This window comes from Notamacropus eugenii, chromosome 4 (genome assembly GCF_028372415.1).
Source record: "Notamacropus eugenii isolate mMacEug1 chromosome 4, mMacEug1.pri_v2, whole genome shotgun sequence".
NCBI classification, from domain to species: domain Eukaryota; kingdom Metazoa; phylum Chordata; class Mammalia; order Diprotodontia; family Macropodidae; genus Notamacropus; species Notamacropus eugenii.
In genome coordinates, this window is record NC_092875.1 from 118,252,540 (window position 1) to 118,280,130 (window position 27,591).

Sequence of the window (27,591 nt, forward strand, 5' to 3'; positions counted from 1 at the left end):
ACTCTCCACTGTGCCACCCAGCTACCTATATGCCCTTTTAAAATATACATAACTTTATGCTTTAAAAATATGTCATTCTTCCTGGTACTGCAGGTATTTCTTTTATGATGCATCCATTTGCTTGGGCTCAGGAAAGTTTCAAATATTCTCATGGGAGAATTTCATCAGAGACGGTGCAATTTTCAAAGTTTTGTTGAACTACATGAATGCTTCCTTTGGGATCTGGAATTTAATAAATCTCTATCAAATTGAATTGGATGATATTACAGGAGGAATGGGAGGGAAGCTTCAAAAAGTAGATTAATTTATCAGCCTTGGAAAAACTTTCCAAAAATCATTACCTATTTATTACAAAAATCATGCAACACTGATGTTATGCCCTCATCTCTCTTGACTATCTCTTTCTTCAGGTCCTAAGATCTCTAAGTCTAAAGGTATTGACAAATATAAGATACATGGAGTCATGCATAGACTACAGTTGTAAAGAAAATGGTCGGAGAGATTTACAGGACTGCAAGCTTGACATGAGTCTCTAGGCTGATGGGAGTCAAAAAAGCTAATGCAATCTGGGCAGGAGTAAGAGGAGCATATCATTCAGGAAGAGGGAAGTGAGAGTTCAACTGTCCTGCCATCAACAGATTTAATCTAGAGTATGGTGTTCAGTTTTTTAAGAACTAGGTCCCATTATTTTAGAAATTCATTGATTAACTGGAGATCATCCAGAGGAAGGCAACCAGGATTTGAAACATGGAAAGCCACAAAGTTCAACACTAGGCCACCAACACTGTAGAGTTGCCACTAAAACTTACCAGACTCAGTCTAGATCAGGAATTCTTAGCCTGGAGTCTATAAACTTATTTTACTTTGTTTTTAATGTTTTGATACCTGCATGTCAATATAATTGGTTTCCTTTGTAATTCTAAGTATTTTATTCTATGCATTTAAAAACATTATTCTAAGAAAAAGTTCTGTCTACAGAATTAACTTATGGGGTCCACGTCATAGAAGGATTACGGTTTCCTAATCTGGATCAACAAACATATTCAAAAATGTAAAATGACTAAGAACTTTGAGACAGATTACATGCTTACAGTCAGTGTTGTTGAGTTGTTTCAGTCATGTCTGACTCTCTGTGATCCCATTTGGGGTTTTCTTGACAAAGACACCGGAGTGGTTTGATATTTTCTTCTCCAGCCTATTCTATAGATGAGGAGCTGAGGCAAACAGGATTAAGTGATTTGCCCATGGTCACGCAGCTAGTAAGCGTCTGAGGCCAGATTTGAACTCCTGAAGATGAGTCTTCCAAACCCAGTGCTCTATCCACTGTGCCGCCTAGCTTAAAATCAGTATTAAATTGATTAATCAGTTTAGTAAGTTTACTACTTAAAATCAGTGTTGAATGGATTAATTAAAAAATTAAAATCAGTATTAAATTATTTAGGGAAATGTAGAAAAGACAAAGGCAAGTAAAAAAAATTGATGAAAAAGTCTTATATATGTATACATATATCCATATATATAAAATAATCAAACCAAGTCTTCCAGTGCTATTAGTCTGAAGTTTTGGTGCTGGACGTAGCATTTTCATGGAGATTTGGCTGAAACCAAATGTGACAGGGTGCAGAAGATGTAGAAAAGGCCCCAAATGAGGTTTCCCCACCTGGAAAAGCTCAAGAGTCTGCTTCCAGGAAAGACATGATGACAAGAAATGGAAATGCCTTGGAGAGACTGGGGATGCATTTTATAACTAGTTCCATTCTGCTTACCATGTGGTTAGGATAAGCCTTTTTTTATAGGCTATGTAACCAGAACCGAGTGTGTCTTCAAAAAATTCTAAATCAGCCCTGGCTTACTATCATTAGTCATTTTTTCTTCAGCTTTATTCTTGGTTGATCTTTTGGACTTCCTCACTGATAGCACATAGTGGAAGATAATACTATAATCAATCAATAAACATTTATTAAGTGTCTACTATGTGCCAGCCACAGTGCTAGGCCCTATAAGGGAAGAGGTCTGAAGCCCTCCCCAACAAGGCCACTGAATAAAGACCTAGCTTCTTTGTCTGTCTTGACATTTGTTCTTTCCAATTTTAGGTAAAGGAAGAGAGGTATCCCTATGTACCATCATCTGGATTTTGCACCCAGCTCAGCATCAATGCCCGAAGGGGCTAGGAGTGACCTTCAGGACAGTCTAAAACCCCCCAGATCAGATCATTATCACACAAAATCTTGCCTAGCTATGTGGTATGCCATTCTATAATTAGGCAAATGATGTTTTTAACCCATGTAGGACTTCATATTTATGCCAATACAATTAAATTTTCTTAGATTAGGCCCATCATTCTTGCATATAGAGATCTTTCTCAGGTCTGCGATCTGTGATATAGGGTTTTAGCTATCTCCCTATCTCAACAGCCCATGTCATCCATCTACAAATTAGCTAAGCATGACACATAGAGCTTCAGAATAAAAAAGGAGGTTAAGATGGACAAGAAGTAAACAAATCAGAGTGTGGAGCCTGGGGGAGGAGGTTGAGCAGCAAATGGGCCTCTATGGTTGGAGAATAGTCTTACCAGTTTACATGTTATCATTCAGGAATGTTGAGCCTCATTATTTTTTGCGAGGATTTTATCTACAGGAATACAGGGGGAGATAGGACAGAAGAGACTGACCCAAAAGGAGGCCCCCAGGAGACCACAGGAATGCCAAACTATTAGGCACCAGGTCACCATAACCCAGCAAAGAGCTGAGGAAAAAAATACTAAGAGTGTTACCATGATGAGAGAGGCGTCTGCTACCCAGAATTTGGACTGAGCATGTGCAGGACCATGCCAGTGAATGCCAGTGATAGTAATATGTTGGTAAACAGTTTGAGTTATATTTGTGGAGGTGGGAAGGGGAAACAGTATCTTTGTGTGGATAAAAGGAAGGAAGGATGTGCCTTGGGGAAGGGGAAAGTTAGCTATGTGATGTGCCTTTTCCCCACAGCTGCTAACCAGAGGTATGAAACCCAATAAGAAACTTAAACAAATCTAATTTTCTCCTGATATTGCCCTTGGAAGCAAGGCAGATGGAAGGCCAGAAGCAACAACCTAAATGCTTGCCATTTGTAAAAATTTTCAGTAGCACAAGAATAAGGAGAGATCCTTGAGCCAAGCCACTAAAGACCTCCCTCCAAACTGATTGGCCAATCCATTGACAACTCTTTGAATGTTTTTAATTTTTAATTTTTTAACTTATTTTTTTAAATTTTGAGTTCCAAATGCCCTCCCTCCTTCCGAGACCTCCTCCACCCATTCAGAAAACAAGCAATAAATCAATCATACAAATGAAGTCATGCAAAATGTATTTCTATATTAGCCATGTTGCAAAAACAAAAGAAAAAAAAGCAAGAAACATAAAGAAAGTGAAAAAGATATGCTTCAATATGCACTCAGAGTTCATCCGATCTTTCTCTGGAGGTGGATAGCATTGTTTATCATAGGTTCTTTGGAATTTCACTGACTCTTTGAATTCAATTATTCAATTTGCCCAATAAAACTGCCTAGTTATATTATCATCCAGCCCACACTTCTCCATCATTCTATAAAGATAATATGAAAGAATTTTGCAAAATATTTCCTGAAAGCTACATTTTCTGTGTTTATAATAGTCTATATTTATAGTATTCAATGTATAATAGTGACTACCCTGACCTCACTCCCTAAAAGCCAGGTATGTTACATTTCATCCCTCTAACAGGGTTCTCTGGTACCTTTTAGGAGGTGTGGGGATATCTAACCTCTCTGCCATTCATTTAAGATCTCCCTGACTATACTCCCCAAATTTTTTGGTGGGGGGGGGGGGGGGGGCCTGCACCTTAGTTCCATTTAACTACTTAACCATCAGAGTACCTTTCACAAAGATTTACTTCTAAAGTATAGCCAGAAAAACTATACAAACACTGCCTCAAGACCTGGGGCAACATAATCCCTTCCTTTCACCACCTCAGTCTCTGGGAAGGGGAGGAGGATTAGATTCGTAGCTTAATTCAGTTCACATATAGCATAGTCCCACCAAGTTCCAAATCCAAAGCCCTGCTGGGCCCAAATTCTGGCACCTGGGATCCTCAGGGCTTTCCTGCTAGGCCACCAGCAACATCCAACCTAGAATCCTGCCTCCAAATTGCCATACCTCAAGCACGTGGGTCTGAGGACTCCACTCTCTGTGCCTAGAATCACAAAGAACAGATCACAACCTCAAGCCCATTTCAGGGGACCAAAGGGACTAAAAAAGGTGGGTTAGTTCATGGAGTCCATGCTGTGAACAAATAAGACCTTCACCCCCTAGATGAGGTGAAGAGTTTTTAAAGACACAATCTGTTTTGGCCATGCAGCCAGTGGAAAGAGGTACTTTTCCTACTATTGCCACATGATAGGAAAGTCCAGGGTATCTTCTCCCAAAAGCAGATCCCTGCCATCTCCCCCTGTGAGTGCCTCCATCTTGAGTGATCTGGAAACATGCAAAACTGGATTACATATGTATATAGAAGTTCAGTAACTCTGAAATGAGGTCAGTCTGTCATGTGACTTGATATGACTGACTCTTGGTGTTCTCCACTCTCTCTAAATGCTCACAAACCCACCTTTTAAAATTGTGTTCTAGAATTTTGCTAAATAGAAAATAAAATAGTGCAGGCTATAGAGAAGACTTTACTCACTTTACTCACTTCTCTATTTTGGATTATCAGAATACTTGTCCTTTTTCCAATACTATGGCATTTCCATTTTCCATAACTTTTCAAAAAATATTAGAGCAACTCAGCAATTACATCCGTCAAGTCTTTCAGCATGTTAGGAGAATTTGCATTTTTGACAGTGGTCAAAATATTAAATTAATAAGGAGAATAACTCACATTTATAGTGCTTTAAGCTTTGCTACACGCTTGCCTCAGAACAACCCTATGTAATAGGTAGGCATAAAGTTGTATGTTTTCCCTCAAGAATCCACAGATGGAAGTTATTTATTATTTAGGGTTGTCAGGGCCTCACTATCCCTGAAATCACATATATAACAGCTTATTCTTTTTATAAATAAGACTGACCTTGACTGCCCCCAAAGCTAGCAGCAGTTCAGAGCTCATTCATCCAGCCTCCAGTCCTCTTGGCTTCACAAGAGCATTGGAGTTGGAATAGGAGAAGTCAGGTTTAAATCCTACCTATGCTATTTACCACCTGTATAATCTTGGCTCTTGGATCCAGAGAGAAACTTGGAACCATTGCAGAGGCTGCAGAATTTTCCAAAGTCAACCCAGTCTGTTTATTCTGGGACCAATACATCATCCAATGACAACGTGTACACAGTATCTATCCAAGATATCTAAACCAATGGATCAACTTTATGTGTTGTCTAAACAACGCATGAGAAAATCTTAATAGATATTATATAACTACTATTATTTTCCTGACAAGAGTAGGCTGGAGTCTGTTCAAAACAACTCACAAGGGCTGCTTATTAATTTTCAATGTGATCATTGGCAGTTCAGAAATTGGCAAATACTACAAATCAAGGCTCAATTTATTGTTTTGTTGATTGTATAGACTTAAGAAAGTGATGGCAAAAATGTCAATATTGCAGATCAAACAAAAATTTGTTGTATGAACTTTTTTTTTTGCAGAGCTTGTTGTTAAACATTTACTAGCATATCACTGTTTGTAGGGATAATTGGGCTAGATTTGTTTGTGTGATTGTGGATCTTATTTAAGAGTTTTTGCAGTGTTTCAGGATTTAATGCAATGAGTACAATGTAGCTGCAAAAAAATATACCTGGAGTATCTCTACACTGGATACCATCCATGACCATGGCAAATTACCTTTACTAAGCATGTCTCATTTTATATTTTGATTGATGCTATGGCCTTAGTAACAGATGGAGTCTGGTTTCTGAGAACCACCCTAGCTAAATACAGAGAGACTATTCACTGGTAGGCCCACCATTTGGTGATAAAATATTGAGCCATGGCAACCCATGAAACAAAGAGTAATATGCAATGACCCTTAGTCCCATGTAGCTGACTTCCACTTTTGCAGTGGCAGAGTAATGGGAAAGGAAGCAGACCATCTATAAAAATTCAACTAGTGGTTCACTACTTGCAAGATCTTTGTCCAATGACCAATAAGTAAACAATACTACTAACCTTTTATTATGTCATGCACTTCTTTAGTAATCTGGCCAAGCCATTCTCAGGGAAATGTTTTTAAATGAATGAAATAAAATATATAATATTATAAAGGAAACAAAATAATTAATTAAAGATGTAATTTTTCCCATCTAAGTTCCTGAAATCTCCTGAAATCTATCTGTGAACCTCTTAGTGATAGATACACCCCCAAATTAAAACCCTGTAATAGAGGAACTAAATCAGAACAAGGATATTCTTGCTGAAAATGAAACCAGAAGACAGAAGGAAGTTACCACTACATGGAAGGATGACTCATATGTCTTTGTTTGAGAAGCAAATAAGTTGGCAGAGCTGGTTTTATTGTGAGTCCAAAGACAACTAGAAATATAATTTCATGGGTCATTTGGTCATGTCCTATTGTAAGTGGCATTTGCAAAAAGACTACCGTAAAAATATAGGTAGTTTCTAAGCCTACTGTAGAGGATGGAGAGGTAGAGGAATGTATTCTACAAAGACCTGCATAAAAACCTCCAGATTAAATCAACATAAACTTTATTACTTTATTATTTATCAGTTCCTTCAATGCAAAATAGGCAAGAATATTAAAAAAAAAAACATGGAAAAGTATGCATCTATAATGAGGATTGAGAAAGGCCAAAGACTTGTAGACTACACAGAAGCCTTATACTACTTTGTCATGGGTAATTTCTTCAAGAAAAGAAAAAAAAGCATGCTAAACATGGTTAATTAATTATATTTTAATGGACAGGAAATTACTTGTTACTGAAGTGAGTCACTCTCCAATCAGCTGCCTGTGAACAGTCAAACCAACAATTTTTTAGAGAAAAGATCAGAATACATGGAAGAAAAAATTAAATAATACAGTACGCAATTTGATGATTAGAGCCTGACCTATTTATGCAATTTATTTATACGAGGGAAAAGAGATGTGGATGGAAGAAAGGATAGCTACAATAATTACAACAATTTCATACAGAATTGTAACTGATAAACATTGATTGTAATACCATACTAAAGAGATTAAATGAGTCTTAAAACCACTGTAGTAAGCAAATGCTTCACCTACTTGCCAAGCAAAGAGATATGGCAGTCAAAGGCCACATTCGTTTGAAATACTTATTAAATGTTATGGGTAAGGATGGTGTAAGTTGTGAGTAATAGTATCTCATTAAACAGGACAAAGCAGTGGAGGGTAACATTACTTTAAAGAAAGCTTGTCAAGAAAACCAATTAATCAAAAGTATCCTGAGAAAGATGTGGTAGAAGGGACATGTAGAGGGACTGGACCTGTGATTTCATTGATACAGGGATCAATGAATGATGAAATTCTTTCTATTATTGAAAGTTGTCACCTTCTTTTACATTTGCAGTCTTAGATGTGTAGATGACAGAAAGACTGTGACTTGACCAGGGTCTCAGAACTAGTTAGAGTCCCAAAGTGGAAAAATCAGATCTTCCTGTCTAAGAAGCTAACTCTCTTTTCATTCTGCCATGATTCCTCATAAACCTGGAAATAAGGTATTTTTTGAAAGATAGAAAAGATCTGTAGTTTTATGTTGTTATTTTTTTTTAATTTTAGTAACAAATGCATCTTACCACCTCCTCCTACTGGCATTTAAAACCCTTTATGGCCTGTCCCAAATCTACCTTACTAGGGTCACTCTCCAGCATTGCTCCTCCCCCCACTCTGTGGTCCAGACATATTAGCCTTTTTGCTGTTACTGGCACATGGCTTACTATCTCCCATCTCAATGTCTTTGCACTGGCTATCTCAAGTGTCTAGAATACACTCATAAATTCTACTCCCTCCCACCCTGAAACCCTTCCTTCTTTTATTACTCAACTCAGGGGCCACCCCTTCCATAAGACCTTTCCTGTCTTCTCTCCTCAAACTGCTTTGTATTTATTTCCTATATATTCTGCATATATCCATTTATATACATGTTGTCTCCCCTAGTAGAACAGAAGCTCCCTGAGGCCAGGGATTGGTTAATTTTGGGTTTTGTATTCCAAGGAATGAACACAATGCCAGACACATAGTAGGTACTTAATAAATGTTTGTTAATTGATGGATTAGTTCATAATTAAGGAAAAGTAGAGTGCTTGTACTCTAATGTGTCCTATATATGCTTATAAAAAAGACAAATTTTGCTAAAAAGAGAAAAAAAAGGAAAAATCGCTGACCTAGGCTAAGGATACTGCAGAGACAATACAAACTGCAACTGACACAATTTTGAGGACATTAGATATCTAGGTAAACTATTTCTTAAGCTCTTCCTATATGCCAAGCACTGTATTAAGCACGGGAATTTAAGGGGGGGAAATAAAAACAGGAAAACAAAATGGTCCCTGCTCTCAAAAAACTCACAATCAAATGTAGCAAGATCATACATAAAGTTGATTTGGCTTCAGGATGGAGCCATCCTCAGCAGGGCAAGATAATGGGTGGAAAGGTGGAATCAGCTGGAGAGACAGTGAGCAGGGAGGATATGTCTTCTCAAGACATATCAGAGAAAGGGGTGAGGGGTATGGAAATAGTATGCTTCTGTTTATATTCAAACAATATCAATTCTTTCTCTGAAGGCAGATAGTATGTTTCACCATGGGGCCTTTGGAACTATCTTGGATCATTGTATTTCTGAGAATAGCTAAGTTATTCACAGTTGATCATCATACAACATTATTCTTCCTGTGTACAATGTTCTCCTAGGTCTGTTCACTTCATGCAAGTCTTCCCAAGTTCTTCAGAAAGTATCCTACTCCTCATTTCTTATAACACAATAGTATTGCATCACAATCCTATACCACACTTTATTCCCCAATTGATGGACATACCCTTAGGCATCATAAAAAGAGCTACTATAAATATTTTTGTACAAATAGGCTCTTTTCCCTTTTTTTATCTCTTTGGGATACAGAGTGGTATTGCTTGATTAAAGAGTATAAACAGTGATATTACCCTTTGGGCATAGTCACAAATTGTTCTTTAGAATGGTTGGACTCATTCACAACTCCACCAATGGTGCATTAGTGTCCCAGTTTTCCTATATTCCCTCCAATATGTATCATTTTCCTTTTTTGTCATTAGCCAATCTGATAGGTATAAGGTGGTATCTCAGAGTTATTTTAATTTGCATCTCTCTAATCAATAGTTTTTTTAGAGCATTTTCACTCAAATAGAGAAAAAAGAATCTTTTTGAGCAAAGAATTGAATGGCTTTTTTTGAATTACCCAGAAAGCCAACCTTAAGAGATTTGCAGTTCTCTGAATTAAGGGAACTGCTTGTCCCTGAACAAACACAATGTTAAAATATATGTGCTAACAATATCTTGTTAAGGGGAGGGAAGTGAGATAAAGGAGCTTGTCATTACTACATAAAGTCAAAAAGAAGAAGACTAGCTTTGTCTAGCAGGGCGGTGGTAAAAACAAGAAGGGGAGTAGATACGGACAAGTCAATATTGAAAGAATCAATGACATCTAGGCCTGTATTATGAGCTACCCTAGGCATATGAGTTTTCTCACTCATATGTCTCCCTGATATGTTTCAGCAGTGATGATGATGATGATGATGTTGATGATGATGAGGAAGAGGAGGAGGAGGAGGAGAAGAAGGAGGAGGAGGAGGAGGAGGAGGATGGAGAAGGAGGAGGAAAAGGGAAAGAGGAGGAAGAGAAGAAATTCTTTCCCATGTATCTTCATAACCTTTTCTAAGACTTTACTCCATAGTTTTGAACCATTTATGGTTCATCATCAATCACAGGACAGCCCATCATCTCTGTCTGACGGAGCTTGATAAACAGTATTTGTTTGGGAATATCTACAAGTTCATCCTAATCTACTGTTGGGGTCCCCTAGACCATTTCAGGGATCCCTAAACCCTGACCCAAGGTTCTTGTCCAGCAAGGGGCCTTGATCTAGTGAGTAATGAAATGAGGCGGGAGACAAGGTGGTGAGAACTCCGTTTATTCCAGCTAGCTCACATGCATATATAGTCTTAATTACGTGAACATTCCTAAGCCTATGCATTGAACCTATCACCTAACACTATTTCTTATATGGGTGTCTTCTCCACTGGACATCCAGAACTGGACAAAGAACTGCCACGTTGCCAACAAAGACAAGACCTTTCCTCCTGAAATCCTTCTAGTTCCACCCCTACTGACAAGCCCCCAGGTTATTTTAGGCCAGCTCTCAGTGTGGCGTCCTGCGATGGACAGGGGTTGGCTCTAACTCGTCCCGTTACAATCTACCACTGAGAATTTAGGGAGTCACCAAACCTGAAAGGTGGAAGACAACTTAAAACTCATGAAGCAGTTTTCAGAGTTCAAGCTCTAGTTTCAGAGCTAGAAGAATCCTTAGAGATCATCTAGTCCAACTCGTTCATTTTGCAGAGGGATAAAAGGAGAATCAGAAAAATCACCTTTTTCTTAGTCTCATGTACCCAAAATTTGTTTAGTCATTCCCCAATTGATGGGTATAGGATTTGTGCCTAATTTTTTGCCCTCACAAAAGTGCCACTATAAATATTTTTGTATATAGAGGAACTTTCTTCTTATCAATATCTTCCTTGGGACACAATATCTCTGTCAAAGGGTATAGACATTTTAGCAAATTTATTTGCAAAATTCAAAAATATTTTCAAAATGGTTGTACTAATTCACAGCTCCACCAATAATGCCCATCTTCACACAACCCCTAAAACATTATTCCTATCTTTTGTCATCTTTGTCAATTTATGAGGCATGAGGTAAAGCCCTAGGTTTCTTTTGACTTGCATTTCTCTTTTTATTTGTGATTTAAAGCTTTCTTTCTTATTGTTAATGTCTTAAAATAATATTTTATTTTCCCCTAGTTACATATATTTTTGAGTTCGAAATTTTCTCTCTCCCTCTCTCACCTCACCCATCCCTACTATTACCCTATTGAGAAAAAAAAGATAGATTTTTCTAACCAACTGAGTGTAGATGTTCTTCCCTCTTTGAGCCAGATTTGATGACAATAAGATGCAAGCAGTGTTCATTTCCTTCCTTTACCTCCATGGTTACAGGTTTTTTGCACCTCTTCATGTGGTAAAATATACCCCATTGTACCTCTCCCTTCCCTTTTCTCCCAGTGCAATCCTCTTTCTCACCCCTTAATTTTTTATATCATCCCTCAAAGTCAACTTACCCACACCTTCTGTCTATGTATATTCTTTGTAACTGTCTAAATAACGATACAGTTCTTAAGAGTTATAAGTATCATCTTCCCATGTGTAAAAGCAAGGACCCCAACATACACAGGAGGGCCTGCTATCACAGGTTGTTTGATCTGCTTTTCTAAAAGGAAAGCAAATTTTGAGGGGTCAACAATAACTTTAATCAAGCACATATGTCATTCACTTAGTTCGGGGGAAAAGTCAGCACCTTGAACTTCAGAGAAAACACAAACAGAAAAATAAAGATCAAGAGACAGGGCTTCCAACTGTGATCACAAGCAATGCATACATCACAGATCAACAGACAGATCCAACTGTCTGACCATTACATACATACATAATAACCAAAGAGAGAAGCACCAGCATCTGGGTTTTCAAAGTCAGGGGGCTCCTTAGTGGCTGCCCAGAGTCTCATCTGGCCAAAGAAACACTTCCAAAGAGTAAGGCCAAAAGTATAACCTCACCTCAGAGTACTTATACATTTTTCAGAGCCAGAGGGCATCACAACCCTAGAGAAACAATGTCTCATTAGAAAATTATAAAAAGGTGTGAGTTTTCCTACAAATCTTCCTTAATCTAACTCCCCTTAACAGGCAAGCCCATTAAAGGATGGGGAAGATCTCATTAAAAAGCAAAATTATATTAAAAATAAGCAAAAATGCAATATCAATACATGTAGGGAAGTAAACAGCTTAACTTTATTGAATAACTCATTTTTTCTTTCCTGTTTACTTTTTTTATGTTACTCTTGACACTTGTCTTTGAAAATCAAATTTTCTCTTTAGCTCTGATCTTTTCATCAAAAATGTTTGAAAGTCCTGTATTTCATTGAATGTCCATTTTTTCCCTGAAGGATTATCATCCATTTTTCTGGGTAGCTGGTTCTTCATTATAATCTAAGCTCCTTTGCCTTTCAGAATATCATATTCCAAGTCTTCCAATCCTTCAGTATAGAAGCTGCTAAGTACTGTGTAATCCTGACTGTGGCTCTTCAGTGTTAGAATTGTTTCTTTCTGGCTGCTTGCAGTGTTGTCTCCTTGACTTGAAACTTCTGGAATTTGGCTAAAACATTCCTGGGAGCTTTCATTTTAGGATCTTTCGGGAGGTTATCAGTAGATTCTTTCAATGACTACTTTATCTTCTGATTTTAGGATATCAGGTCAGTTTTCTTTGATAATTCCTTGAAAGATGCTATCCAGTCTCTTTATTTGATTGTGGCTTCCAGGAAGTCCAATAATTTTTAAATTGTATCTTCTGAATCTATTTTTCAGGTCAGTTTTTCCAGTGAGGTATTTTACATTTTTTCTATTTTTTCATTCTTTTGAGTTTGTTTGATTGATTCTTGATATCTCATAGAGTCATTATCTTCCAGTGATCCAATTCTAATCTTTAAGGAATTATTTTCTTTAATTAGATTTTATATCTCCTTTTCCATTTGACCAATTCTATTTTTTAAAGAGTTATTTTCTTCAGTGAATTGTCATACATCTTCTTCCATTTTTTTGTGCTTCATTTACCAAGCTGTTGACTCTTTTTTCATGATTCTCTTGTATAACTCTCATTTCTTTTCCTTATTTTTCTTCTACCTCTCTTATTTGATTTTTAAAATCCTTTTATAACTCTTCTAGCAGTTCTTCTTGAGCCTAAGACCAATTCACATTTCTCTTTAAAGCTTCACATGTAAGTATTTAAATATTGTTGTCCTCTTCTGAGACAGAGGTATAAGGGGCACTATTCCAAGGTTCTTGCACTTTGGGCTAGGGGCTTGGCCACTGGTTTGCTGCAACAGGGTCTCTAGGCCTGAATCCTTGCCTGATTACATGGGGCCCCCAGACGTGGCAGCTTATCAACTGTGCCAGGGCTTCTGGGACTTGTGGTCCAGCTGCTATGTTAAGGTCCCCTAGTTTGGTCATACCTGGTATGTTGGGTCCTGCTGGCCTTGCTGCTTGCCTGCTGCACAACGGGCTGAAGGCTTCACAACTGACTTACTTGGGGCCATACTGCCTTGGTTGCTAATCTCATCTGATGTGCCCAGACACCACTTGCACTGAGCTGTGCTCCCCTTTTTACCCAAGTAAGGGATACTTTCTTGCAGTTCTGCTAAACTGTCTTATGCTGGAAAATTGTTTCACCCTATCCTTTTGTGGGTTCTGTGTCCAGAATTCATTTTGAGGCATGATTTAAAGTTGCTTGGAGGGGAATTTGGGAGAGCTCAGGCAAGTTCCTCCTTTTTCTCCACCATCTTGGCTCTGCCCTCCTATATTGTTAACTGTTAATAATTGTTCACTGATAACATTGTTTGCAATTCTTTTTTTGAAAACTCTTTGTTCGTATGATTTCTTAATGTTTTCTCCTGGCCTTGATGGTAAAATCTGTGTACTGAGTCCCCCACCCTCTTTTCTATAGAATGGAGGCATGAAATACAGAATTCCTTCTTTTAGGTAGCATCATCATTTTTATGATATTGGCAAAGCTTAGCCATAAACAATTAATATTTCTCTATAAATCTCTCTTCCTAAAATTGGTAGGAACATCATATGTACTTCCTCATTTTACAGTCTATTGATTTCAAACAATAATAACAACAGCCCCAGACTCTCAGTATAAATGCCTTTTTTGCCATATCATTAATACATTGGACTCCCATCATCATCAATACCATCATTATTATTATTGACTAATAGTCAAACTATTGCACCCCTCCCCTTCCTCCTTTCCACCTCAACACTGTCCTACTATTACTAATAATAACTCATATATATTGTATAGTGTTCTCCTTATGTATATCATAAACTGCTTTCCTCACAACAACCTGTGAAGTACATAGTGCAAATAATTTTATCTCCGTTTTACAAGTGATGAAACTATGACTAAGAGAGATTAAGTAATTTGCCCAAGGTCCCACGGCTAATCAAGGTTAGAATTCTACCTAGGTTACTCAATCCTAGGCCAAGTGTTCTTTTTATTATCCCAGAATGCACGTCTTTAATTAATGATTATGAAACCAAAAATCAAATAAGTGAAAGGTAAACTTTAGCTCAAAAAAGAGAAAGGGATATAATGATTAGCGCTTTCCAAAATGGAATGAGTTGCCTCAGAATGGAGTGAATTCCCCATTACCAGAGGACATAGAATCATAGATTTAGTTAAGGGTTTTCCTGTAGTGATTGTATATCACTTTTTTGGAGATGTTGTAGAGTTGTGTCCTTAATCAAAGGTCTGAGAACTTGTGTTTTTATGTTTTAAGAACTATACTTCAAACTATTTGGTTTCCTTTATAATTTTATATATTTTCTTTTATGCATCTAAAAATCTTAATTCTGAGAAAGGTTCCTAGTCTTTATTAGATTGCTAAAGGGTCCATGACAAAAAACAAGATTGTTGTAGAGGATTATGGATATCATAGGGTGAAGCAGGAATTAGACTAGACTAAGTGACCTTTAAGGTCCTTTCCAACTCTGAGATTCTATGATTCTATGGGTCATGAATTTAGAATGGCCCAAAAGAAGAGCAGGGACTTGATAAATGTTTGGGGTGGCTCTCTGATAGTTCTCTTTGAGTTTCCAGCATGCTTCTCATCTTCCACGTCCCCTTATAAGCCTGTTTCAAACACCAACTCTATCCAAAGTCACCTCTAGGGTGAAAATCCTAAAGTCAATTGAAATAGTGCTCCTCAGGCCATTTTGGGGGGAGCCCTACACTGAGAAGGCTGGCCAATGACTCGGGAAGACATTAGATTTGTAAACATTATGAGAATAGGGACTGTCTTTGCCTAGAGTTTAGTACAGTGCCTGGAGCTAGTTGGAATGATTGTTGGTGGAATTGTGAACTGATCCAATCATTCTGGAAAACAACTTGATGCTATGCACAAAAGGCTATAAAACTGTGCATATGCACATATGACCCTGCAAAACCACTACTAGGTCTGTATCCCAAAGAGATTTTTTAAAGGGCTGGGGGGGGGGGGGGGGGGGAGGACCTATTTGTATGAAAATTTTTATAGCAGCTCTTTTTGTGGTAGCAAAGAACTGGAAATTAAGGAGATGTCCATCAATTGGAGAATGACTGAACTAGTTGTAGTATCTGATTGTGATGGAATATAATTGTGCTGTAAGAAATGACAAGTAGAATGTTTTCAGAAAAGCCTGGAAAATTTACACAAATTGATACAAAATGAAATGAAAAGAACCAAGACAGTAAAAGTAACAGCAATATTGTACAATGATCAACTCTAAATGAGTTAGCTATTCTCACCAATACAATAATCCAAAACAATTCTGAAGAATTTGTGATAAAAAATGCTATCTACCCCCAGAGAAAGAACTGATGGAGTGTAAAGGCAGACTGAAACATACTTTTTTTTTACTTTGCTTATTATCTTTACTTTTTTAGTCTGTGTTTTCTTTTGCAAAATATCAGCTATGGAAATATTTTGCATAACTGCAAATGTATAATCTATATCTTTACCTTCTCAAGGAGGGGAGAGAAATGGGAAGGAGGGAGAGAATTTGGAATTCAACATTTTAAAAAATGAATGCTAAAATTTTTTGTTTATATGCAATCGATAAAAAAACTATATGAAATGATAAAAATAAATCACTAGTTAACTGACTGAAGGCATCTAATATTAACAAAGCCTAAAGCTCTTTGCCCATAGCTGATTCAGAAGTCCTCTCGCATGTAAAGAAGACCAACCCTCTTCAAATCCACAGGGCCTTAATGCTTTCCTTACTATTCAGTATTGCCTGATTTTAACCACATAAGCAGGGAGGCCAGGAAGTGAGAGAGAAAAGACATAATGGGAATCATCCCTTAGACACCTTTCTAACTCCAAGTCTACTTACCCATAAAATGAGAAGTTTGAACTGTAAGGTCTCTTCCAGGTCTGAATCCTATGACCTACAACCGCTTAAAGAAGAACCTAGTGTCCTTTTCAATGAATCGCTGACCATGACAGACCTAAAACTAGGACAAATGGTTGGAGGCTTTGCTCCATTTCCTATAAGCTTAGAAGACACTTTTCCTTCAACATCACAAAAACTACTGAGCTTAGCACCTAAATACAAGAATATCAAGTTAAAATAGGCAGCTGATAGAGGGTAAGCTTCCTCCACTCACTTGCAACCATTCAAGAAAGTTGTCCATTCCCCCCTCTATTTTGCATATAACAGGGTAGCTTCAATGTCTCCAGGGTTTCTGTCATCCTCCCCTTCTTCCCACCCATCCCCAAAACCCTGAATTTCTCTTTGTTGTTTGAGGTTTTTTGAGACTTCTCCCAGATGTTTTAGAGATGCTTGCCCCAAGTGTGAGAAACTGCTGAATTTTGAGCCTGGACAAAGTGATCATTTTCTTGATCAATACCTCATCTCCATTCGTTTTCCTGTACCAAGCACCTTGTTTGTGTCCCGTAATCTATTTGAAATCACTCTTTTTGCTAGTAAATCATTTCCATAGTGAAACCATGGCCTCACAGAATCATAAAATCATGAACTTGGCAGGGTCTTTCGAGGTCATCTAGTCTAAGGTGCCTCACGTAGGAATCTCTTCCATAGTGTCTATAAGCAATCATTCTGTACCTGGCTTATATACTTCCAAAGATGAGAAACTCCCTGCTTCTCAAGGCAATCTATTGTCTTTTTTCCCTGATCTGACACTGATTTTACCAGTGTATTCCAGTATTAGTGGTCTCATAGTCCAACCTATTCCTGAAACAAATTCCCACTATTACATAGCTGACAAGTGGTTTTCTAGCCTCTATTTATAGGGGATTCCTGGTATGGTAACTCCTTCTACCTGATTCAGGTCAGCAAGTTATTTGTAACTCATAAGTTTGGAGAGTCAGCTGGGTAAAAGGTTAAATGACTTGATTTATAGAGTCATATGTGTCAGAGATATGGTTTAACCCTAGGTCATCCTGACTCAAGCTAGCACCTTATCCACTATACTGTGTTGCCTTTCTACCTAGTTAGACTGTCCTAATTATTAGGACATATTATGGACATATTACTTACTAAAGTTTTCTATCCACATAACTTCTGTTTATTAGTTGAGGTTCTGCCCTTAGAAACCACACAAAATAAGTCTAATCCTTCTCTCATTTGCCAGTCATGACATCATGAAAAGATTCTTAAATTTGGAGTTAATCAATCAATAAACATTTTCAAGTGCCTACTATATGCCAGGCATTATTCTAGGCAATGGGGATATAAATGTAATAAATGGCACAACCCCTACTTGCAAAGATTTTACATTCTAAAGGAAGACATAAGAATATATGTAGATACGTAGAAAATAAATATGTAGCATTGGCCACCCTGGAACCTATTGCCTTAAGGCCAAGTACATTACGTTTCCCCCAGAGTTCTCTCTGATCCTTAAGATGGAATGGGAAGGGTCTAGGCTCTTTGCTATCAACTCCAGCTTCTACTAATGGTATTCCCTCAAATATAAAGGGAACTTCCCTGCACCTTAGTTCTACTTAACCACTAATAGCTGGATTAGCTTTTGCCCCCCAAAAAAAAATTCACTTCAAAAGTATAAAACAAATACACAAACAGCTTAGCTGAGTTCCTACACAGCACAGTACCTATTCCAAATCCAAAACCCACCTTGGGCTCAATTCCCAGGCACTCTGGCTTCTCAGGACTTCCCTGCTAGGTTAGCTGGATGCAGAATCTCACTTGGAATCCTGGCTTGAACTCTCAGGTCCAGTGGGGATCACTGTTGGCACCTGGAACTGAAATAACAAAATGAAACTGAACAAGGCAAAAATCTGTGGCTCTGGAGTCTAACATAAGAGAGGGGGGAAGGGTACCCCTCCCCAGATCTGCTTTAGTTTAGCTGGAACTAGTTATGTGAGTGAATCATGATCTTCACTTTCTGGACACAGCAGGAAAGATAGCCCAGGAAAAAGAGAGAGAGTGTTTCAATATGTCTAGTTTTTAAAGATGCAGCCTGTTCTGGCTACACAGCCAATCAAAGGAGACTACTCCCAGACATATGGACACTAGGTGCCTCCATGTTAGGACCATGTTAGGTCCAAAGACCCCATTACATAAATTTCCCAAATTAGAAATTTGATATCTGTGGCAAGTAGGCATGGGTACATTTTTTCTTGTTCCAGATTCAGAACAATGCTCTGTGATCTTTGAGAAGGCATAAGCAATTTTCATTCACTTGCTTCCCCAGTGTCATACAATACAACCTGAAAACAGCCATTGTGATATGATCATACACAATCCCACATTGTGGGATATATATATAAACATAAATAAACATCACAATTATCAACAAATTCAAAGTTTTGCAGATTCACAAAATTCACAAAATAAGGAACATTTCACAAACTTTGCCAAATATCTCTGCTTGCTTAGCCTTAGTCTTAGAAGGCTTTCTCAACCCAAAAGCAAAAGAAAGGCAAAGAAATCTGGTTTCCAATCTAGGATGGAAATCTTGTCTATGCTGGCCGTTCTCCTCACAAGGGCCTAGGATGTGGGGATTGACTAGGTGTTACCTCTTTCTTAAATGACAAAAATGACCTGGGTGGAAACTCTTCCAACAGTTCCCTCAGTTCATAAGGCCATCCAACTGAATTGTGCACCAAAAAATGTTCCTTTGTACATAGGGCACACCAGAATTCTTTCCAGGTACCTCTAGCATAGAAAATCCCCAGAAAGGTGCAGGCAATTGCCTCTAGGACCCATGTTCCAAAGGGCACTCAGAATTCGCCAATGGATCCTTGCTACTGCCAGGAAAAAACAAATGAAAGTATAAACTCACCTATCAGGAAGAGAAGAAAATTAGGCTCACTTAGAGAAGTAGCAACGAATGTTACCTGTTTCCAGATTTTAGGCATGAGCATCTCATTGTAGGGTCTTTTGAGTTTACAAAAACTCAAACCATATTAGTCTGTTTAAATGCAAAGAACCATGTGAACATTTCCCTGAGACAGTAGCAACAGAGTGATCCCAGATCTCTCACATTAAACTTAATATCAGTACTTATATAGGTCTCAATAATACAGGATGCGTATCAGTGTATCAATACTTATACAGAATTTAATAATACAAAAATATCTGGACTTAACAGTCAACCAATCATAAATAAAATTTTCAAAAATCAAACCAATGGAACTGACCATTAATTAAACCAAGGGAACAAACACAGGGCGGGGGTAGCAGGTATCAACTGCACATTTATAGTCTAAAATTTTCTTTTTGTCAAATTTCTATAGGATCTTACAGTCTAGGATATCTCAAAAATCAAAAGTTCCAAGGAGAGAATCCCTCCAGCTATCCCCACAAAAGCAATGGGCCTGAATTGATCCCAGACAAGTCCTCACATATAATATTAACTACCTTGGCCCCCAATACCTGAAAGAGAAGTATGTTACATCTCACCTCTCCTTTAGGCTTTTCTGGTATCCTTAAGGGGACTGGGGTGGATGGGTGTCCAAACCCTCTGCAAATGATTCCAGGTCCCAACAGTGATGACCCCTCAATTGCAAGGGATGGTCTCCTGCACTCCAGTTCCAATTAGCCACTAACAAAATAGCTTTTTCAAAGGAATATTCACTTTAATTGGTATAATCACAGATATGCCAATTTATTCCCCCAACACATAGGAGACATAATCCTCCTCCACTACCCTTACACCACTTCATTCCTGAAGCTGGTTTCATAGCTTAGCTTAGTTCCTGTAAAGCACAGTTGCAGGTCCAAATCCAAAATCCCCTTTGGGATTAATAAAGAGAGCATCCGTGGGAGACCAGGGGAGGGGAGGGGGTAGAGAGAGACAGTGCAAGGCCACAGAGAGTGAGAGGATGAGTGTCATGTGTGAGAAACAGAGAAAAGAACTGTTTGGCTAGAACATAGGAAGGCAAGTAATATACCCTGATGCTATAAGATAGGTTAGAGACAGAATACCTGGGTTCAAAATCTGCAATTGCCATTTACTACTATATAACCTCAAGAAAATAATTTCATCTCTCTAGATTTCAGATTGTCTTATCAATAAAATGAGAAGAAGCATACTAGCAATATCTATCTCATAGGATTGTTGGAAGGAAGCACTTTGTAAACCTGAAAGCCCTGTATAAATGTGAATTATTAAAGGAAGAGCTATGCAGGAGTGGGAGGGGGTAGGAATGGTTATACAAAGAGATACTGGAGAGGTGGCATTGCAAGGATGAAGGAATATAGATGGACTTAAAATGCATTTCCTTCTAAATCTTCAGTTCATCCAGTCTGTACATATCTGTCCCAGTGTCCTCCCTCCTACCACCTTGTATTTAACTACTTTACATTTATTTTTATTTAATCTCTTTGTTCATCAGCAGAACTGAGTTGCTGAAAACAACACTACCACAGAGATTGGGAACTGTACTAATTCACAAGAAATCTCCAATCACTTTGGACAAAGAGATTTAATAGAAAGAATGTTTGCTGGTTTCCGATCCAGGAGAACTGGATTTCAAATCCAGGTTCTGCCACTAACTTGTGTGATCATGGGTGAGTAAACTGTAATGATAATTTAAATGGGAAGATCTTTCCCGTTCATTAATAGGCCCATGTGACCTTCCTGGATCACATGGAAGTCTGAGTCACATGGACCCTGTGGTAGGAGGAGTTTGCTAAATAGATAGAACAGGAAGAAGTGGACCTGGAGCCAAGCTGAGAGGAAGTTAATCATGAGAGCAGTCAGAGTTAAGAAGGTTGCAGAAAAGCAGGCAGCTGGCTAGCATGACTGAGAAAGCTTGTTTGTGATTTTGTTTAATGGAGCTGGTTTGTGGGAAGCCTAGCAGGGGGAAGACTTGGGGCTAGTGTTGATCTCTGTATTGTTATTGTGTGTAGATTATTGTTTCTATGATGGATTTGGCTTTCTGGTATCAGAATAAATGTTTTGGTTCTGTCTTCCATGTGGAGAGTCTGTGATATTTCACAATTCAGAATTGTGCTGGGATATTCATGGCCACTGTAGGCATTGCGAATATTGCATTGGCACTACATAAACAATAACTTCTTTGTATAAATATCCTCTATTATCCTTTAAACCAGAGATTTTTAACCTAAGGTCTGTGAATTTATTTTTTTTTAATTTTGATAACTGTGTTTTGATACAGTGTTTTCTTTTGTAATCCTATGTAGTTTATACATTTCTGAGAAGGGGTCCATAGGTTTCATCTGTCTGCCAAAGGAGTCCATTACACATACAAAAAGCCTAAGAACAGGAGCCTTCAATCAAGGATAATATTCAGCCTTAGTTCCCTGATCTATAAAACCTGATAGGGTTGATAAAAAGCACTATACAACTGATAATGATGACTATGAGAAAAGTCTTTGGAAATCTTGAAATGTTACAAAAGGATTATGGATTTCTTCAATGTGCGTACTCTTTCCACTAATGAAAATTGGGATTCACATCTTTTAATAGACAGAGTTCATGGGGAGCTATAGCAGAAAAATTCCTCACTCTGTGGCCAAATCTCTGAAAATAATGTCTCCACAATTAGTGGGACATAGTCCTCAAAGGACAGACATGTCATGCAGTCTTTTATTGGAACCATACTGACAAATCTTACCATCTCAATAAGACCAGACAGAGCTCACACACTACAAGTTCAGCCTTCAGAAACCCTGGGTCATTCATGTGCCAGGATGAAGCATCCAAAGAGGATTCAAGTGAAGGAAGACCCTAAACAAATACAAATTATTGATGAGTACTCTAACACTATTTGGTGCTCCCACACTTCAAACCTGAATTATCTCTGGATGTGTCATATTTCCCATGACCCAGACTGCCTCATACCCATCTGGAACAGCTCTGGAGAAAGTCACAGGACCAAAAGATTTAGAGCTGGGAGACATCTTAGAGACCATGCAGCCCACTCTATTTAGCTAACAAATGAGGGAATTGAGCCCCGTAAAGGACAGGTGACTTAACCAGTCACATTGCTGGGATTAATAGCTCCAAATCCAATGGTGTTTTTTATTTCTTTTTTCTTATTCTAAACTTACCAACCACCAATTAAAATGAACATTACCATATGCAAAGTAGTAAGAGAAAAAGAAGACTGTACATGAAATTATGAATCTCTATTACATACAGCTTTTTTAAAAAATATATAATGAATTCAACTTGTAACTTTGAAAGCTGACCAGATTCTGTGTCTGTTTCAGGCATTCTGTTCTTTGTGCATTTTTTCAAATTTTTTTTCTTTCTCATCTCTCTCTCTCTCCTCTCTCTCCCCCATTCTTTCTCTGTCTCTCTCTACCTCTTCCTCCCCTCCCTCTCTTCCTCCCTATTACTAGAAAAACTGGATTTTAAGATACCTGGAAGGACCAAGCTGCATCAGTTAATACAGTGTTTTTTTTTTTAATTAAGGAAAAAATTAAGATAACAAAATGAAATTTTGTATTTGTAAGTAAAATTATAATATATGTTTGAAATTATTTGAATTTAAAGTGCATCTGCACAAATAAGAGAAATTATAATAAATTATAATAATTTTTAAATGTTTGCATCAATTGACATATCTGTTCCTTCTTATTAATATTCCCCCTTTCTCTCCTCCCATTCCACATGGGAAAAAAAAGATGAAAAACAAATGCTTAACTACAAATTCAAGCAATGGAAATCCCCACTTTGGCCATGTCTAAAATTGTATGTCTCTTTCTACACCTTGAATCCATCGCCTTTCTGCCAAACAGTGGGTAATGTGCTTCTTTAAGTTCTCTGCAGCTGTTTGTCACTGAACAAAGTTCCTAAATCTTTCAAAAGTATCTTTTTTCTTTATGGTATTGTTACTGTATAAATTCTTCTTCAGGTTCTACTCACTTTCTTTTTCATCAGTTCATCCAGCACTTTCCAGGTTAGTCTGTGACCCCCTCTTTCATCATATTGTATTACTTTCATATTCCACAACTTGTCCAGCCATTCCCCAGTTAATAGGCACCTTTTCCCTCAGTTTCCAGTTCTCAGTCATAACAGAAGAGTTGTATTGATATTTTTGTACATATCGGTCCTTTGCTTCCCTTTTTGTTCTCCTTGAGATATACACCTCCCTACAAGTGGGTCAGTTTTCTTCTCATTACACCAAATGGCTGCGTGGTATAGTGGATAGAGTAGTGAGCCTAGAGTCAGGAGCACCTGAGTTCCAATCCAATCTCAGACACTTAATAGATGTGTGCCTCTGGGCAAGTTACTTAACCTCTGCCTGCCTCAGTTTCCTCAACTATATAAAGGGGGTGATAGTAGCACCTGCCTTCCAGGATTTTGTGAGTGTAATCTCCCAACTGTTAGTATAATCTCCCAACTGTTAGTGTTTGCCACTCCTCTAAATTACCCAGGATTCACTTTGTATTTCAAAGCAGTAACATGGCATTGTGGATAGAGAACTATCCTTGGAATCAGGAAGACCTAGGTTCAGTTCCCACCACTGATAATATACTGGTTGTGTGACCTTGGGCAAATTCAAGTTAAATACTTTTACCTAATCTTTCAGGGCCTAAGGTAACTCTCTAAGATTAAGTTGCAGAGCAGGTATTAATTTGCTTTGGTAGAGGGAGTTTCCTCATGAAAAACTTCCTGTACTAACAAAATCATAAGTTTAGTTAAAAAAAAATACATATGTTTTATATTTACTTCTATCTGTGTGTGTCATATCTCCCAGAAAAAATGCAAACTCTTTGAGGGCAGGGGCTATCTCATTTTTGTATTTGTATCCCTCAGCACCTAGCAGGGTGCCGGGCATACAGTCAGTGCTTAATAGATGCTTGTCCAATTAAATTGAATTAAATGTCTGACTGAAGTCTACTCCTCCATTAACAGAGCTCTCCTAAACATCAGCCTGATTGTTCCCACAGAGCAATATCCCCACACCCATAGCCTGGGCTTACGGGTAGCAATCTGCTGGGAAACTCATTTTTCAGCCTCTAATATTTACTAAGCTTGCACTTTCCCTCTATCTGTTGTCCTGGTCAAGGCTAAGGGTAGTTTCACTTATAAGATAAAGGTTAGCACATCCAGGTAGCACGTAGTCTATTTGGTTCACTAAGTTGTTCCAGGAGACAAGATAACTATAGGCTGTTTCTCGTTGACTGCCCAGAAGTACTTCCTGACTCTCCCTGGGGCCAGCTGTTTTGTCTTGCTTCGAGCATGTCACTGTTCCCTTGGATCCAGGAGTCACCAACCTTGCCACTCTGGGTGGATCAAATAAAGCTTCTGAAGCTGCTTGTACCATCAACGCAAATGGAATCCTGCCCCAGGAACTAAGAGCTGCCACCTCTTAAGCCTAGTGGGACCCCAGACTCACCCTGTGAATCCAAGGGATGAATTTGGCTCTTCTCTGGGATAGGAGCCAGTCCTTGGCAAAATTGCAAAGCTAAAGAAGATGAAGGTTTTTTTCAAGGACACTTTTTCCCCAGTGAATCATCCTAGTAGAGACATAATACTGTACAAACAGAAAAGAGTCCTCCTGTTTCTCATTTTGGGTCTGGTCCTAACACATTGTGCAACTTACAGTTACAGGTGACCACACAGAAGAAAGAAGAGCACTAGATTGGGAATCTGAAGACCTGAGTTCAAGTCCAAGTTCTGTTGCCTACTCCTTGAGTGACTTTGGACAAGTCAGTGACCCTCTTGGGACCTCAGTTTTCTTATCTATAAAATAAAATGGAGAAATGAGGTGAGTTCTGCGGTCCTTTGGAGATCTAGAATTATTCTTCCAACCTACCTGAGATTCCTCATTGTTTCCAATGTCTGACCCATCATTGTCTTCAGTACGCAAATTTATGAAGGATCTATTGAGTCTGAATTACAAAACGGGATCCCTGACTGAGGGACTACTCATAGATAACAATGTCCCATCTTCTCCTTTTGATCTCGCTGTTGAAATCTAGGACAGCTAGGTGGCACAGTGGATAGAGTGCTGACCCTGGTGTCTGGAAGACTCATTTTAATGAGTTCATTAATTCATGAATGGCACAAAAGACATCACTTAACGTTGTTTGCCTCAGTTTCCTCATCTGTAAAATGAGCTAAATATGGAAATGGCAAACCACTCCAACATGTCTGCCAAAAAAAACCCAAATGGGGTCATGAAGAGTCTGAAACAAATGAGAAACAAATTGAAATTTAGAATTAGAGAAGGATATTGTTCGAAGGAATCTTAGAGACACTCGAATCCAATGTACTTACTTTGCCAATGAGAACACACAGGCCTAGAAATAGGGAAGTGATTTGCCCATGTCTATTTACTCCTCGAATAACCTGGATCAAGTCTCATCACTTTCCTGGGCTTTAACTCATCTGTATAATGAGGCCTTGAACCAGATAGCCGTTAAGATTCTCTTCCTGCTTCCTTCAGATCTATGGTCCTGTGATCCCATGGAACTTGATGGAATGAACAGAGCACTACATAATAGCTAACATTCATATCATACCTACTCTGGGCCAGGTGCTGTACTAAGCACTTTACAATTATTATTTCATTTGAACTCTGGAAAAAAGTAGGTGCTATTATTACCCCCATTTTTCAGATGAAGAAGCTGAGGCAGATAGCAGTTAAGTGACTTGCTCAGGTTCACAGATCTAGTAAGTGTCTGAGGCAGGATTTGAACTCAGGTTCCAGATCCAATGCTCCATCCACTGAGCCATATAGCTCAGAGAAGGCAGACTTGAGTTTGAATTCCAGCTCTGTTGTTGCTACTTAACAAGATTTCTGGCAGGTCATCCCCAGAGTGGGCCTCAATCTTCCCATCAATAAATGACAGAGTTGGACTAAACCAGGGTTTCTTAACTTTTTTTGTGCTATGAACCCTCCTGGTAGTCTAAAAAAACAATCAGGCAACTGGCACTGTGCTAAAAGCTGGGGAAAAGCAGTCCCTGCTTTCAGAGAGCTTATCAGGCTTGGGAACCTGAAGCTTGAGGCCACATGTGGCATTCTAAGTCCCTGGGTGTGGCTTTTTGATTGAGTCCAAGTTTTACATAACAAATCCTTTTATTAAGGGGATTTGTTCTGTGAAATTTGGATTCAGTCAAAGGAGCACACTTGAGGACCTAGAGCACCACATGTGGCCTTGAGGCCATAGATTCCCCACCTTCTAATGGAGGAAGATTCTATACATATAAAAGGGAGTTTAAAAGAGGTGGGGGGTAGGGGGATGTGGTAGAGGGAAGTAATGAAGGGGAGATGGATGAAGTAAAAAGAATCAGAAGCAGTTAACAATGGAACAAAACATGACTCACAGTTGACCTGGGTCTGTCCCCAAAATGGAGGCCTCTGGAAGGAATTCACCATTAGAAGAAGAGGACTGCCATGGTAGAAGGATGTTTCAGAGTAAAAAGGCCCCAGGTGTTGTTGAAGTCCATGGACCCTTTCTAAGAATAATGACTTTAAATGCATCAGATAAAATGCCTAAGATTACGAAGGACGCTAATTCTCTTGAAACACAGTAATAAAAAAAAATTCAAGCTCACACCTTAAGAATTATTGATCCCTAAGATACCTCCTACCTCAGACATCCTGTGATTCTTTCACGTTAATGCCCTTGTGGAAGAGGGTTGGAGAACTAGTTCACAGGAGACACTCGTTGTAGTAGTGGCTTCCAGCAGGCAATGACCTACTTTCTGGAGCATTTCCTGGGCCAGTCAGTGGAAAATGTTTTTCTAGATTTTAGAGATGTAAGCGAGATAGTATGCTTTCTATGTCTTTCAAGCCATGCTATGTTGCCAAGTCTGTTAATGCATACTAGTCCTATCTGTGCCTCACTTAGCTGACCTACAAAATGACCAAAGAGCCTCAGCTCAAATGTCTTCTGTGCCATTCATGAAGCATTTGGAAAAACTGGTAGAGGACAGGGGAACAGGAAGAGGGAACAGGCAGGATGATACACTTAGCTTAATCCTGTATTCCCCTTGTTTCCTGCTGAGGCAAAGCTTGGGCAGGAGGAGTGAGATGGGGCATGACAATGTTTTGACAAGCTGGGGATAATCTTTCTGATTCAAAACCGGCAGGCTATACTTGCACCCATACCTCTGAGCTAACTAGATGAACCTTGAATTAGGCTGCCTTCCCAGCTGTTCCTTGGAAGATGACTCACAACTTTACTTGGCTAAGGCCTTTTTTAATGATACAGGTCCCAGTGCCCACAGAAAAGGACTTTACTTTTCTTGTTTTATTGGGGCTGAGCACACAGTCAAGTTACGAAATGCC

The 27,591-nt window shown here is 38.6% G+C and overlaps 1 long non-coding RNA gene across 1 annotated transcript; it reads right to left on the minus strand.

Moving 5' to 3' along the window:
- Window positions 1-6,136: 6,136 nt before the first annotated feature.
- On the minus strand, window positions 6,137-27,210 carry LOC140500509 (uncharacterized). Its single transcript, XR_011965767.1, has 5 exons — window positions 26,625-27,210; window positions 24,898-25,037; window positions 21,958-22,070; window positions 17,987-18,114; window positions 6,137-6,972 (listed from the first exon to the last, which is right to left on the minus strand). It is a non-coding gene; the product is annotated as an uncharacterized lncRNA (long non-coding RNA).
- Between the last annotated feature and the right edge of the window lie 381 nt (window positions 27,211-27,591).